General features: G+C 44.2%; 1 protein-coding gene across 4 annotated transcripts in view; it reads right to left on the bottom strand.

Annotated features, from left to right (window-relative positions):
* Positions 1-13,582, bottom strand: part of SLC1A3 (solute carrier family 1 member 3) — a 72,212-nt gene that overhangs the window by 31,125 nt on the left and 27,505 nt on the right. The window lies entirely within an intron of this gene.

Genomic DNA, 13,582 nt, shown 5'->3' with positions numbered 1-13,582 from the left:
AAAATAAAAACAAGAGATTACATTAAGCACTATGCATGACTGGAAGAATTTTAAAATCCTTCAAGTATGTTGTAATTGAAAAAAATTTAAGAGCCATGGATCTGGACTTGGGATATTTTCTCAAAATAAGCTATACCTTGTCTTTTCAACACAGTCAGACGTTATTTTACAACAAATCTGGTGGAATGAAGTTCCTGAGAGGGACAGAAATATCTAAAAGTCAAATAACAAACTACAGAAAAGGTATAGCCCTGCGTTTGATGTCACTTTTCAAACTGCCTTGTTGCCCAACAGAAGATAGGATTGTGTTTTCATCTGGAGGCTTAGAAGTAGGAATTTACACCAATTGTCTGGTTTTTGTTCTTTTTTTTTTTTGCTTTGTTTTGTGATAGAGATAACAAAATTCTCAGAGAATCCATTGCCAGTGATCCAATCAGATTAATTCAGCGAGGGCAATTTTGTGACTTTTACAGTTAAACACACAGAAAGAATATAACAGCGGCATTATCCAATCAGTACTGCTCATTATATATGCTATAGACATATGTGTTGGGTGGGCTTTGCGTTATTTTTTCCCTTGCACTGAAATCTTAGGTCATTAATAAAATTAAGGTCATGAAAGATCAAAGCCCTACACTTTTCCCCCCCCCTGAATCTTTTCACAACACATGTGGTAAAAGATAAAAATTGCTATCTCCGCTGACTACTCATTCTCTGAGCTGTTCATGCTTTTACAAAGCCCTTTCCCAAATCTCTTTCCTGGTGAAGCTGCACTTTTTCCTGTGATATGGACTATCTGTGCTTGTAGCGGCGCTGGTAACAGTGACTTAGTACTTAGTACCACAAGGCCAAAAGAGTTTAAAAAAAAGATTTTGCAGACTGGAATCAACTGAACTATATTCAAAGTTACATTAGTAAAAAGTTTACATTTTGATATTAAAGTTTGTTGCTCAGAGTAGTATGGTTCTTCCTTTAGACACACAGGATACAGAAATTTGCATTCATTTCCTTTCAACACCAAGGCAGGGTCCTCCTCCTTTAAAACTTAATCATGGAAAGGAGTTTAGACAAATAATGATTCTTTGTACATCTAGCCATGTGCTTGGTCCTCAGAGAAGGGACAAGTACAAATCAAGTGGTAAGCTCATTGCTAATTAAAGCCTTAATTAAAAGAAAAACCTAAGTGATCACACAGACATGCAGACTATTTTACATTAACTCTTACTCTCCCATTCCACAAGAAACAGTGCACAATTAAAAAAACAAGGCCAAAGAAAGAAATGAGAAATGAGTGGGTACTGTAGTGCAGTGGCTTAAGCTGTCAGTTGGGATGTCCTGATCTCAGAGTGCCTGATTCAAATCCTGCCTCTGCTTCTGATTTAGCTTCATGCTAACATGCCTGGAAGGCAGTAGATGACAGCTCAAGTGCTTGGGCCCTTGCTACTCTTGGGAGTCTGGGCTGGAATTCCTGTCTCCTGGATTTAGCCTGATCCAGTCTCAGGTATTGGGAGTGTCTGGGGAGTGAATAAATGAAAGCTATCTCTCTCCCTTTCAAATACATATCAAACAAGATATGCTAATGAGAAAGTTACTGAATAAACTGTGATAAAAGAAACTGTTCCCTTTTAAAGTCTAATAATTTAGAGTGACTGCTGCCTTTTTTCAAAAAACGGATTTCAGTTGTAAGCACAAAATAAAATAGATCCTTAAGGAAAAGCCCTTCAGCAAGATTTGCTGCCTTCTGATGTTGACAGAATTATCCATCCCTGGAAGAGCTATCAGTTCTATCTTAATTTTTATACACGGCTCTTTCAGCATGGGTTGGCTGACTGGTGGAACATTAGCAACAACATTCCAAAGTGAAATGGACTCAGATTGCATTTACACAGTGGGCTCGTTTCCACCTCCCGCTCATCTGAAAGCCAAAGGAAATACTCTCCCCAACAAAAAACTTCGAAATGGAGTGTATCTCCACTGAATGTCCAGAGGGAAAATGCGTGTTTTGGAGGATCGAGGATGCTTTGGTCAGAGAAACTCACTACAGCTATTTTTGTCTTTTTTTTTTCTTCACACTGCAGACCATTTCATTCATGTCTTCCTTCAAAGTTTGCATTGTGACTGGCATGCGGCTGAAAATAGAAGTTGGTCAGCAGTGAGTGTTGGTTGAGAACTCACAGTGCTCGAGGAGTTTTTTAAGAGAAAAGTGACCCAAGTATATTCAAACTACCAAACACCCATGTATTTCTAGCAACGTAATCAGAGAAAAACAAATGAAAACGTGTTATTCTGTAGTGTCCTGTGGGACCACATTTTACTGGAAGAGATACCAGAGCGTCAGGACTTCGGAATGGATGATTTCAAAGGGGAGAACGAGTCACTCATGGGACAGGTGCTGTGCCTGGCCTTTATACCCCAGCAGCTCAGTAAGTTGTGCTTCCCTCACGGTGCACTGAGGCAGGGATGACTTGGACCTGCAAAATGTCAACAAACTGTTTTCTCACAACTCCTTGAACGATTCGTGTGTACTATGAAGACAAAGTTCTCCAAGGTTTAGGAACCACTTGGTGAAATTTTCTCCTTTGAGAGAATGACACCAAGAAAATGTTTTTCTCAGGGGAAAATACCTTTCCATTAGGGAGCTGAATCATCGTTATCAACATGAACACTCGCTCACAGAATGGCTTGAAACCCCTGGGTGGCTTCTACTGAGGTGCTGACAGCAAAAACTCCAGCAAAATAGAGACAGGCTGTCTGCCTTCATGCAGCTTGCACTTGGGGAGCCACTGAGAGCAAGTCACGGGCTGGAGAACAAAGGGCACACACAGCCCAGACTGTGGTTTTGTCCAACCACTGCCGGCAGACGGTAACTGAGCAATGCCTAACATTTCGGTTTCCAAAAAGCTAGGATATTTTGTTTATCCTCTGGATGGTTTTTAATTTTATGCCCCTTGTGTGGATTTCAACACAGAAGAGACAATCTGAAAAAGCAAAATAAACAGAGGAAACCAACCAGCAACCCTTCGTGAAAAAAGCCAGTCCTTGTTATTCAGGAGGGTCCGCACAATCCTCTGTCAGTGTTCTTTGGAATTCCAGCATATCCTCGGACCAAACCGTCAGCCAGCCGGCCCCCTGCCCTTGCGCCAACGGAGGCTTTGAAGCCAGACACTGCTGCCTCTTTTGACACCGCCTTCCCAACCATCTTCCCCCCTTTACTGCACAGTTTTCTTTTCAAGTATTAAGTGGCTGACATTTAGTTTGTATCAGTTGTTTCTGTGGGGCAACTTCTTTCATGAACACAAAGGAATGACTTTTAGCCAGCACGTATGAAGAAACATCAGAAATCCTGTGGAAATGGACCGAAAGGTTAACTTTATTTTGGTGCCAAAAATGTTGAATTTTGTGCAAACATTTTTCAAAAAGTTGATGATGAAAGACGCACATTATGAAATATGAAAAAAGTATGGATTTTAAGATTTTTTTTTTTTGGCACCAAAATGAAGTTTTCTTTTAACTTTATTTTCCCACAAACTTTCTGAAGTACTCTTTTACATTCCTTACATTTCTGAAAGCTGTCAGCGTGGATATGAGAGGTGGGCTGGGGTTGTAGATGTATTCAGAAATTAGTCATAATTTATACTACGACATACTGCTTAGGTAAAAGTAAAGTTTCTGTAGCCCCTGCTAGGAATTCATGACAGGTGATAACGAATGCTCAGTTTGGCTTTCCTGGGAAGCTTCACTTTGGCTGTTTCCTACTGATGGGCAAAAGGCAGTGGAAATCATTTTTCCAAGATGTGGAGTTCGAGTCATAAGTGTGGTTTTAAAAATAAACTAGGTCTGATAATTTTAGAAACTTTTTATATAAGAGTTCTCCCTTCTGCTGGTTCACTCCTCAAATGCCTGCAATGACCAGGACTAAGGCTGGGATCCAGGAGTCCAACCCACATCTCCCCGGTTAGGGACAGGAACCCAATTACTTGAACCATCACCTGCTGGCAAGAAAATGGAATTAGAGGTATGAAACTCGGAAACTAATGTGGACTCAGGTGTTCCCTCCAGTTGAAGGTCTCTCATCTGGTTGACTTACTCTCCAAGCGACTGCAGCTGCTGGAGCTGCGCCTATCCAAAACCAGGAGCCTGAAGCCTCTTCCAGGTCTCCCACTCGGGTGCAGGAACCCAAGACTTTGAGCCATCAATGATTGCTTTCCCAGGCCACAAACTGGGAGTGGGATGGGAAGCAGGGCCACTAGGATTAGAACCGGTGCACATATGGGATCCTAGTACATGCAAGGCAAGGGCTTTAGCTGCTAGGCTACTGCGCTGGGGCCCTCTGCAGCATCTTAACAGTGCTGGCCTAACACTCATCCCAGTGCTATCATCTTAAGGAACAAGGGGAGGTGGTGGTGTCATTTGCAGTTTGTTTCTAGCAATGGGAAGTTTGATATTCACTAATACCAGCGTTTTTCACTTAAGTAAAAAGTGCTTGTGTGGTGTTTATGTCAGACCCTTGCGCTCACTTGGGAGTTTTTGAATTCAGATGCTTATTTAATGGGAAATTATACCATGACTTCATGTCATGTTCCCATAGGACATCTGCATTCCAAAAGCAAAATCCAAATGGTTTTCTAAAATCAAATAATGATGCTGTGTGCCAGGAAGAAGAAAGAACACGTTAAGGTTAACAAATTCATTCTCTCAACTTGAAGACTTCTTAGAAATTTCTTTATTCTTTCTTACCTTTTACTTGATGAAATGCTAACAGAAAAAGGGCTTGAAAGCTGTTAAGCATTAAATCTAAATTGTGTTTGAGATGGTCAGGCATGCTTTGATTTAGCAGTTGACAGTACTTAGGGAAATAGCCCTTCCCAGTTTTACTTCTCACTGTACATGAGGCTTATCATCTCACAGTAAATGTGTTTGAATTTTGCCTTACAGAATTTGAGGCAAAATATTTTTTACCCATGAGTGTGGTGATTTTTGTTTGAGGACTCCTGCATTGATGTCTGGCTCTAAAACTATGTTTGGAGCCAAAGGAAAGCTTTCAGCAGTGTTAGAGTATCAAGGTAAGACTACTAATTTCTGTTCCAAAGTACAAAAGAAAATGGCTGGGCCCAGCGCCGTGGCCTAGTAATCAAAGTCCTCACCTTGCGCATGATGCCAAATGGGCACTGGTTCTAATCCTGGTGGCCCCACTTCCCATCCAGCTCCCTGCTTGTGGCCTGGGAGGGCAGTCAAGGATGGCTCAGGGTCTTGGGACCCTGCACCCATGTGGAAGACCTGGAAGAGGCACCTGGCTCCTGGCTTTGGATCAGCCCAGCTCTGACACTTGCAGCCACCTGGGGAGTGAATCATTGGATTGAGGCTCTCTGTCTCTCTTCCTCTCTGTATATTTAACTTTCCAATAAAAATAAATAAATCTTAAAAAAAGAAAATGGCCAAGATTCTAGTATAGATGCTATTAATATTTCCATTTCCCCTTAAATATCTATTGTATAGTTAACTATGCTGATATTAACGTTTTTTCTGTAGATCAATATTTTATACTTTGGAAAAAAAACTTTAATATCTATTTACTTGAAAGGCAGAGTAAAACACAGAGAAACCCAGGGAGAAAGAGGGAGTAGAGAGAGAAAAACAGAGATAGCTTCTATCTGCTGGTTCTCCCTCCAGTTGGCTTCATGGCTGGGGCTGGGCCAGGCTGGAGCCCAGAGTCTCATCTGCACGTCTCATGTGAGCACTTGGGCCGTCCTCTGTTCCTTCCCCAGGCTCATTAGCAGGAGCTGGATCAGCAGTCCGGCAGCCCACACCCATACGGATGTCAGTATCACAGCTGGTGGTTGATGCTGTACCCTCACTATGCCATACCCCTAAACCCAGAACATTTTATGACATAATTTCAGAAAGTTAGCTTTTAAAAGCTCCTAGCACAAACACCTTAGAGAATAGTACATTCAAATTGTGGCTCAATTACAATTAAGCGAAGAAACATTAAAGCACAGGAACATACTACAGGAAATTTGCAAAGAAAGGATTATCAACACAAGTGACATAATCAGATTACCATACTTTTTTGGAGTAGGAAGGACTTTGGAAAAAAGAGCAAGTATAAAGTGTGCACATAGACTCTAACTCTGCTATAATGAAAAAATCGTGTCCCCGAATTTCATAGCATAAATATGCTATTGCATCATCTCCTACTAAAGTTGTATCATGTTTTGGCTGCAGGAGGTTTTTGGTGATTAGCATAAAGCACTAGTACAGAAATTTATACCATAAATGGAGAGAAGAATCAAGCTTAGCTTGCAATTATTTCTTCAAGCAATTGCCAATGCTTGGTATAGGTGTTCTGTGTTTGTAATGGGCCATTAAAGAACATAAGCTATGTCAACATTGTTTTACTGTATCACCTTATGTTGCCTTTGCTTTTAGAAATATAATGAAATACCTGGTAATTGCTTCAAAAGAAACCAATAGTGGAAAGGGATATAGGTCAGAGTGCTATAGGTGGGAAAGAAACCAATAGAGGAAAGGGATATAGGGATATAGGTCAGAGTGCTATAGGTGGGAAAAGAGTTACAGGGGGATTACAGATGAAATAACATTGTATGTTTATGGCGCTGGCATGATGGCTCTAATAGCTAATCTTCCACCTGCCAAATGCTGACATCCTGTGGGTACCAGTTTGTGTCCTGGCTGCTCTACTTTCCTTCCAATTCCCTCCTTGTGACCTAGGAAAGCATAGGATAATGGCCCAAAGCCTTGGGAGCCTGCACCAGTGTGTGGAAGCTCCTGGCTTTAGATCAGCTCACCTCTAGCCATTGCAGCCATTGTCAATCAGTGGATAAAGTTCTCTCTCTCTCTCCCCCTCCCTCCCTTCCTCCCTCTCTGTAAGTCTGCCTTTCCAATAAAGGTAATTGTGGTTTGTTTAAATGGTTGCTTCCTATAGTTTTCTTCCCTCCCAGCATACTGAAAAGTCCTGGTAATATGGATGTCATGTTAACAGGTTGAGTCAAGAAAGTTATCATCTTGCTCTGCTCACTTAAAAAAAAAACTATTTAAAACATAGGAGGAGAGAGAGGAGAGAGAGAGAGAGACTGCGATAGTGCTCCCACCTACTAGTCCATTGTTCAAATACTTCCAACAGCTGAGGTTGGGCTAGGCTAATGCTACAAACTCAGAACTCAGGAACCAAGTTTGTGAGCCATCATGTGCTGTTGTCCCCATGTGCGCATTAGTAGGAAGCTAGACATGAAAGCAAAGCTATGACTGAAATCTCCAAGCAGAGTATTAATCATGATGTCAAATGCATCATTCCTCTTGACTTTATAGAATTCTTCATAAAAGATTAGCCAACATATTTTCTGATTTAATCACTTGCTTCTGGAGGCTCAGAGAGCTTGGACATTGACCACTTCTAATCCAGTATCAGAGGAAACTCCCTTGGTAACTTAAGGGAAGCTACTTCTCTTTGAAGAAAAACCAGGTGGAAACTCAAGAAAAACCAAAATGGCGAAACCTTGCTCCGCATATGAGAAAGCCCATTATTTAACAGTTCTGTGCAGGTAAGTGCCTATGCAAAGCGATGAGGTAATGCGTTGTCTTCGAGGCTGGGCACTTAAGGTTGTTGCAGGGACGTTCACCATGACGCTAAAAGAAGTTCATCTTGCCTAGTGCAAGTATTTGCAGAAACAAAAGGCTTGGGAACCTAGATTCTTTCCAGACTCAAAATATTCTGGCACATCAGTCCAATAGCAGAGAATCACAACACCAAAGCTGACTTTCTGCTTATCTTGAGATGACCACTGAGCAGAGGGCTGACAGGATACTGCCTGTGACACTGCCACAGAAAGCCTGCTGCGTTTCCCATCAGCTGGAGTACTATAAAGCAATGTTAGTTCCCGAAGCCCCTTTCAGCGCAAGTGACTGGAGAATGTTTGGAGAAAGAGGGTCTGAAATTGGGGCACTATTTGCACATGGTGAAATTAGTGTGAGTGAGATAGCATGAGGATACTTCAAAAAATTATGCTCTGGGATCACAAGGTAAATATTGATGCACAAAGGTTTTGAACTTCATGCACTGAGTTTTCCCAGTGTACACTGGCCATGGATTATCTGAAGGGCTGCCTCACTTCAGGAATGACCTCCATCCCCAAAGCTTTCCTGCACCCCTGGTCCTCAAGTACAAACCTCCAGGTTCAAATTGAATGGGAACTTGCTCTGCCAAAAAATATCGTATCAACAGAACAAAGGCACCGATTCCTACCCTTCAGAGAGCTGAGGACATTATCAAGTTGATCCTTTAAGAGGAGGGAAAAAAACTCTTATTTTCCTTAGAAGTCAAGAAAGCTTTAAAATTTTCTATTTTTTTAAAAACTTCAAAAACCTTTTTTCCAAGCCAGAACTGGCTAAAAGCATGAGCTAGCAGTGGGTGGTTAGCTTAGCTGCTAAGACAGCACTATCTCACCGGAGACGCACATGGCTCTGAAACCTGACTGTCCCGACTCTGGCTTCCTGCCAATGCTGACCCTGGGAGTCAGTGCTCATGCCTCCAACAATGTGTCCCTCCCACCCATATGGGAGACCTAAACTGTATTCCCAGTGCAGAGCTTTGGCCCTTTCCAGTACTGGCAATTTTAGGCATTTGGGGAGTGAACCAGTGGATGAGAGCTCTCATTCTGTCCTTCAACTAAATAAAAAGTCCATAATGCAAATCAGACACAAAGCCATTGGCCAACTGGAAGCTGCTGCAGTCAACGGCTAAGCGTTGCCAACTCTCTCAGGCCTAAGCCCTTTGGAAAGTAGCCTACCATTCTGCCAAGCCATGAGCCTGGGGCCTCTCAGCTTTCTACTGAAGAACTGTTCAAGTTTTCACCACAAAAATCTTCATAAACATCTAATTCTGCAGTTTCATTGACCACAAGCTTTGTTCCTTTAAGCCAATGGTTTGTTGCTGATGGTTAAAGAGCCGTCGCAACCTCAGCCTATATTGAGACCACTGTCCCTTCCCAGGTACAGGACACAGGAAGTGCCAGGATCAGTTCTGGGAACACAGTGGCACATACGGATGTGGCCAGGGTGGGGAGGACTGAGGGGCACAATATAACTGGAACACCAAGCTTGTGCCCCTGAGACAGTCAGGTGTGCCCCTGCTACCAGCTGGAAAACTGCCATCCTTGGTGACTCCACAGGGCACAGGGAGGATCTGGAGGTCTCCCTGAAGGAGCGGTACACAGCTCAGCAGTGGCACTAAGGGAAGGTTCAGGCAGCACTGCATGGCCACCTTCTGAGATGCTGCAGAGCAGATTCCAGCTCAAGTATGGTTGTGTAGTATCACTTCTTTTACTTGGGACAGCCTGGAGTCTCCAACTACTCTGAAAGGAATGGTTCCTGTGGTTGAAATCCCATCAAGCATGTCCCCTCGACTTCCCATTTGTGCAGCCACATTCCTTAGGGTAGCTTTTGCTGGGAAACTTACAGGGCTTGTCTTTGGCTCCTTTTGCATGTAATGGTCAAACACTTTGGTTGAGGAAAGTAATGCAAGAGTAAAAGCAAATGGCTTCTCGTCTCCTGCTTACAGGATGATTTCCTGGCAAGAGAGCCTGGAGCTGGAGACAGGGGAAGAGAGACGGGCTCCTGGTTCCTTCCCTACTTCTCCATGCAGTTCCTACTACCTGTGTTCCCACTATCCGAATGTTGCAATCATGGGGTCTAATAATCAGATAGGATCCTTGTCTTTTTAAATTTTTATTTGGATTTGTTTGAAAGGAAGAATGACTCAGTGCGCACATGGGCAAGAAAAAGAGAGCAAGAGATTCAACTACCGGTTCACTCTCCAAATACCTGCAACAGTGGGATAGTGCCAGGTCAAAGCCAGGAGCCTAGAACTCCAGCCTGGTCTCCTACATGGGAAGCAGGGATCCAGGTCGTTTCTGTCTTCCCAGGTATGCGTTAGCAGGAAGCTGGAGGGTAAGTGGAGAAGCCAGTACCAAGACCCAGGGATCCTTCCATGGGACACAGGCAGCCAATGTCCAGCCCAAAACCTTGCCTTCCCCACTTTGCTGTCTTCTGTCCCAGGAATGTCCCTGGTATATAACCTTCTCAACAAGTACTTTCAGAACAAAGGAGTCTTCAACAGAAGAGTAGCTTCTGGAATGACCACACTTCTATGACCAAAAACCAAATTCATGAAAAACACAAAGTAGCAACTCATTAAATTCCCTTTCTACATAATAAAAAGCTGGTTAGTGCTTTACACACACACACCCCACAGTGGTTCCTCTCACTATATCCTACTTGCACCAGCTCTGAGGAAGGGTATAGCTCGGCTCCCTCCATCCCTCCTGTGAACAGTCCTGGAAACAATGAGGCAGGAACAGCTTTCTGGCTGCCGAGGACCTTGGCTGCAGCCTCCTCAAGATCGCTTGGTCTCAAGGCTGCTGTGGAATAGGTCTGAGTGCCGAGATAGGCTGTTTGTGACTCACGGTTGGCCAGAGCTTTTACTCACAGTGTGCGAGAGGCGTGTGGAATTTGCTGCCCAGAAGACTCCAGGGTGCCACGCAGTGGGGCCCGGTCTCTCAGGAAGACAGGGCAGTTGTGTAACCAATGATAATATTTAGAGCTGTGCAGCTGTGATATGGTAATCAAGCCCCATGCTGCAGGGCAGAAACTACTCTCGTCAGTGGTGCAGAAGGAATGCTCTTGGGCTCCCAGTTAACTTCAGGGTTCCTTCAATTTACAGTAATAAGCAAGTCGGTACTGTAGAGATCAGACAAGTGAGGCTTGTGGCAGCTCACGCGGGTTCTGTCATCTCTAACATTTCCATTTGCGTGTTGCACACGGCCAGAACAGCTTCTCCTGCTGCTGCTCCTGCAGCCAGCAGCCACCACTAAAGGAGCACCTGCCACACATCAGGCATAGATCCTCGCAACAACCCACAATACCCACATCTCCCATAGCAGAGAATGAAATTCAAACTCCTCACCTCCTGAGATACCTTTGCATTTCAACGCAGTGTGGACCAGAAAGAAGGGGAAAAATCCAGACTCTTTCCTATCCTGCAGTGCTTGAAGGATTCAAAGCGGCCTCAGCTATACATCAGAGCCACAACAATGACTAATTTAAAATGTTAAGTTTCTCTTGAGTTTAGCTCTTATTTTTGCAAGACTATAACCAATATACCCAAGAGCGAAGAATTGCCTAAATCATTTTCTTTGGTTTTTGCTTCTCTTGTGGGAGATGTGACTGACTACACACCTTAGTTTGCTCTTTTTTTTTTTTAGTGTTTATTTTCCATAAATTTCATTTCCATGTCCATGTCCGCTTCCGAGACCGAAGATCGGCTTAAGACCACTTGGCGATTATTTCTACCCATTTGGTAGCCTGAGCCATGGGGCTGTTGACCTGTCTTCATTGGTGAACTGCTGAATGGGCACAGAGGGCACCTGCATGCCTTCAGAGCGGTCTGCAAACTTGGGCTGGTTGCGTGAGGGCGGTCCACTCACCCTGAAATTCCTCTGTGGTCACAGCCTTTACATCAGTGGTCTACTCTTCTTTTTCAGTCTCCTCAGGACCTTGGTAGAAGCAAAAATTAGTCATGACCACTTACAGGCGTTCACAGGAGATGACACCAAGCACGTGCCGAACCTCGTGGGCCAGCATCCACACCAGGTCCCCCGGTGAGCTCTTGTTGCACAGGATTGCAATGTCCATGTAGTACAGAGGAAAGTCTACGCTGCAGTGTGATGGTGGGCAGGTTCACGAATTGACGCCTCTGTGAGGAACCATGGTCACTCCTGGGACTGGTCACCACTGGAAGCCGCAGCTCCTGGAATGCGCTCTGGATCTGTTAGTAAAGGTTCCAGCTGTGAAATGGCCAGCGATAGGAGTGACTCCTCTGGCCAGTGTTCTGGGAGGCAACCACGCTGACGTCAGCGGGGTTTGCAATTGCAATGCACTGCCAACAGAAGCTTCCCTCGGGTCCTCTTGAAGTTGATGATGTGGAGGCCATCCCCTTTCCTTCTTTAGATGTGCTGTTCCATCTGGAATTCAAGGTTGGTGTTGGCCAGGTGGGTTCCTGTGGCCAAGAATTTGAAGACACTCTCCTTTCTGTGCGGGACGTCAAGGGCTCCATTGCGACAGCTTCCCTATAACCTATACTTGAAATCAAAGGCAATGCTGTATGGACCCCTGCCTGGGAGTGTGGACAAGACTTTGCTCTTTCTATAAAGACCACTTCCCAGAAAAGGAGCCTACATAGAGGTGCAACAGTTACTGTTTTTATCCTGTTCTCTCAGGTAAAGCAGCCACGACTGATTTTTAAAATTTGTTTTTGCTTTGGGCAGAATTGTTTCTCAAGGGCACATGGGTTCTAAAGCGCTCATTTTTGAGGATGCTCAGGAGCAAGCTGGGTCACTTGGAAGGGACATTTGTAAGGATGATTTCCCAAAGGGACAGAAGCCCAGTGGTTCTGGTGGTATGAAACATCAGCCTTTATTAAGATCGTGTAAGGCTTGATTTTGATTCCTAGTTCTAGCCCCTACAGAAGTAAGAATTCAAAGCAGAGGCATAAATATATTCACAGGCGAGAAAGAACAGGATTTGGTTAGAAACAGTGAACATACATTCACACACTGGCTGACAGATTTCCTCCACGAGAGCACCAGAAAGTTGGCTGAGAGTGTGTGGGAGGAGGCCAGGGAAGGACCCGCAAGCAAGGTCCAGAAGTCAAAAAGCAAAATGGAAAGCTGCTCCCACGTGGGTCAGCCCCTCTGTAAGGCAAGGATGTGGGCGGGGATCCTAACTGAATATACAACAGGATGGAGGTCATATGTGAAGCTTTTTGGGCATTTGACGGAACCTCCATGTGGAGTTTAACTTCTGTGTTGTCAGTGTACAGCATTCAAGAACAAAACTCTCCTTTCTGGAACTACAGTGAACCAGGTTCATTTCCCTTTTACTTGGATCTGGAATAGAATGTGTGTGTACCTTGCATGAGTTGAGATGCAGGGCATTTCTCTCCTCCATAACTCTTGCTCAACTTCCTAGGGGACATCTGAGTGTGTTCAGTATCTAGATTCCAGTGGTTGACATACTTAGAGCCCAGTGACCAGCTGTGCACCCCCAAACACTGCTGCTGCTTTTGCTGCAGCTACTCCACACTCAACCCCTCTACTTAGAATTTACCCCACCTCACAGAAGCTCCCCATTTTCCGAGAACTAGGGTGATACCCAAGATGGCTTCTCAGGTGAGTCACTGAGGGGCTGTGCACACTCAGAATGAGAACTGAAGCAAGCTCCAGCTCTTCAAGATTTGTCAGGAGGAGGTGGTAGGTATGACCACACAGCACAACCAGACAAGGCATTTAAGTAGTGTCCAGTGAACCAAATCAGGCCGAGCCAGCCAAACCAACTCATACTTTGGGAATGAAATATCCACTCTGGATGCCTATCTTGACCCAGTCAATAGGAATGATTGCCAAATGTCTATTGTATGGTATGTTGGCACAGGCACGATTCTCCTTGTTCAGGAAAATATGTACCTGAGTAAAAATGTATCTATAAGGCTTTTCCCCCAGCGTCTCTC

The sequence above is a fragment of the Ochotona curzoniae genome, unplaced genomic scaffold (assembly GCF_017591425.1).
Source record: "Ochotona curzoniae isolate NIBS_2020 unplaced genomic scaffold, NIBS_Ocur_1.0 contig_2754, whole genome shotgun sequence".
Classification (NCBI taxonomy): Eukaryota; Metazoa; Chordata; class Mammalia; order Lagomorpha; family Ochotonidae; genus Ochotona; species Ochotona curzoniae.
This window is presented reverse-complemented; position numbering and strand designations above follow the sequence as displayed.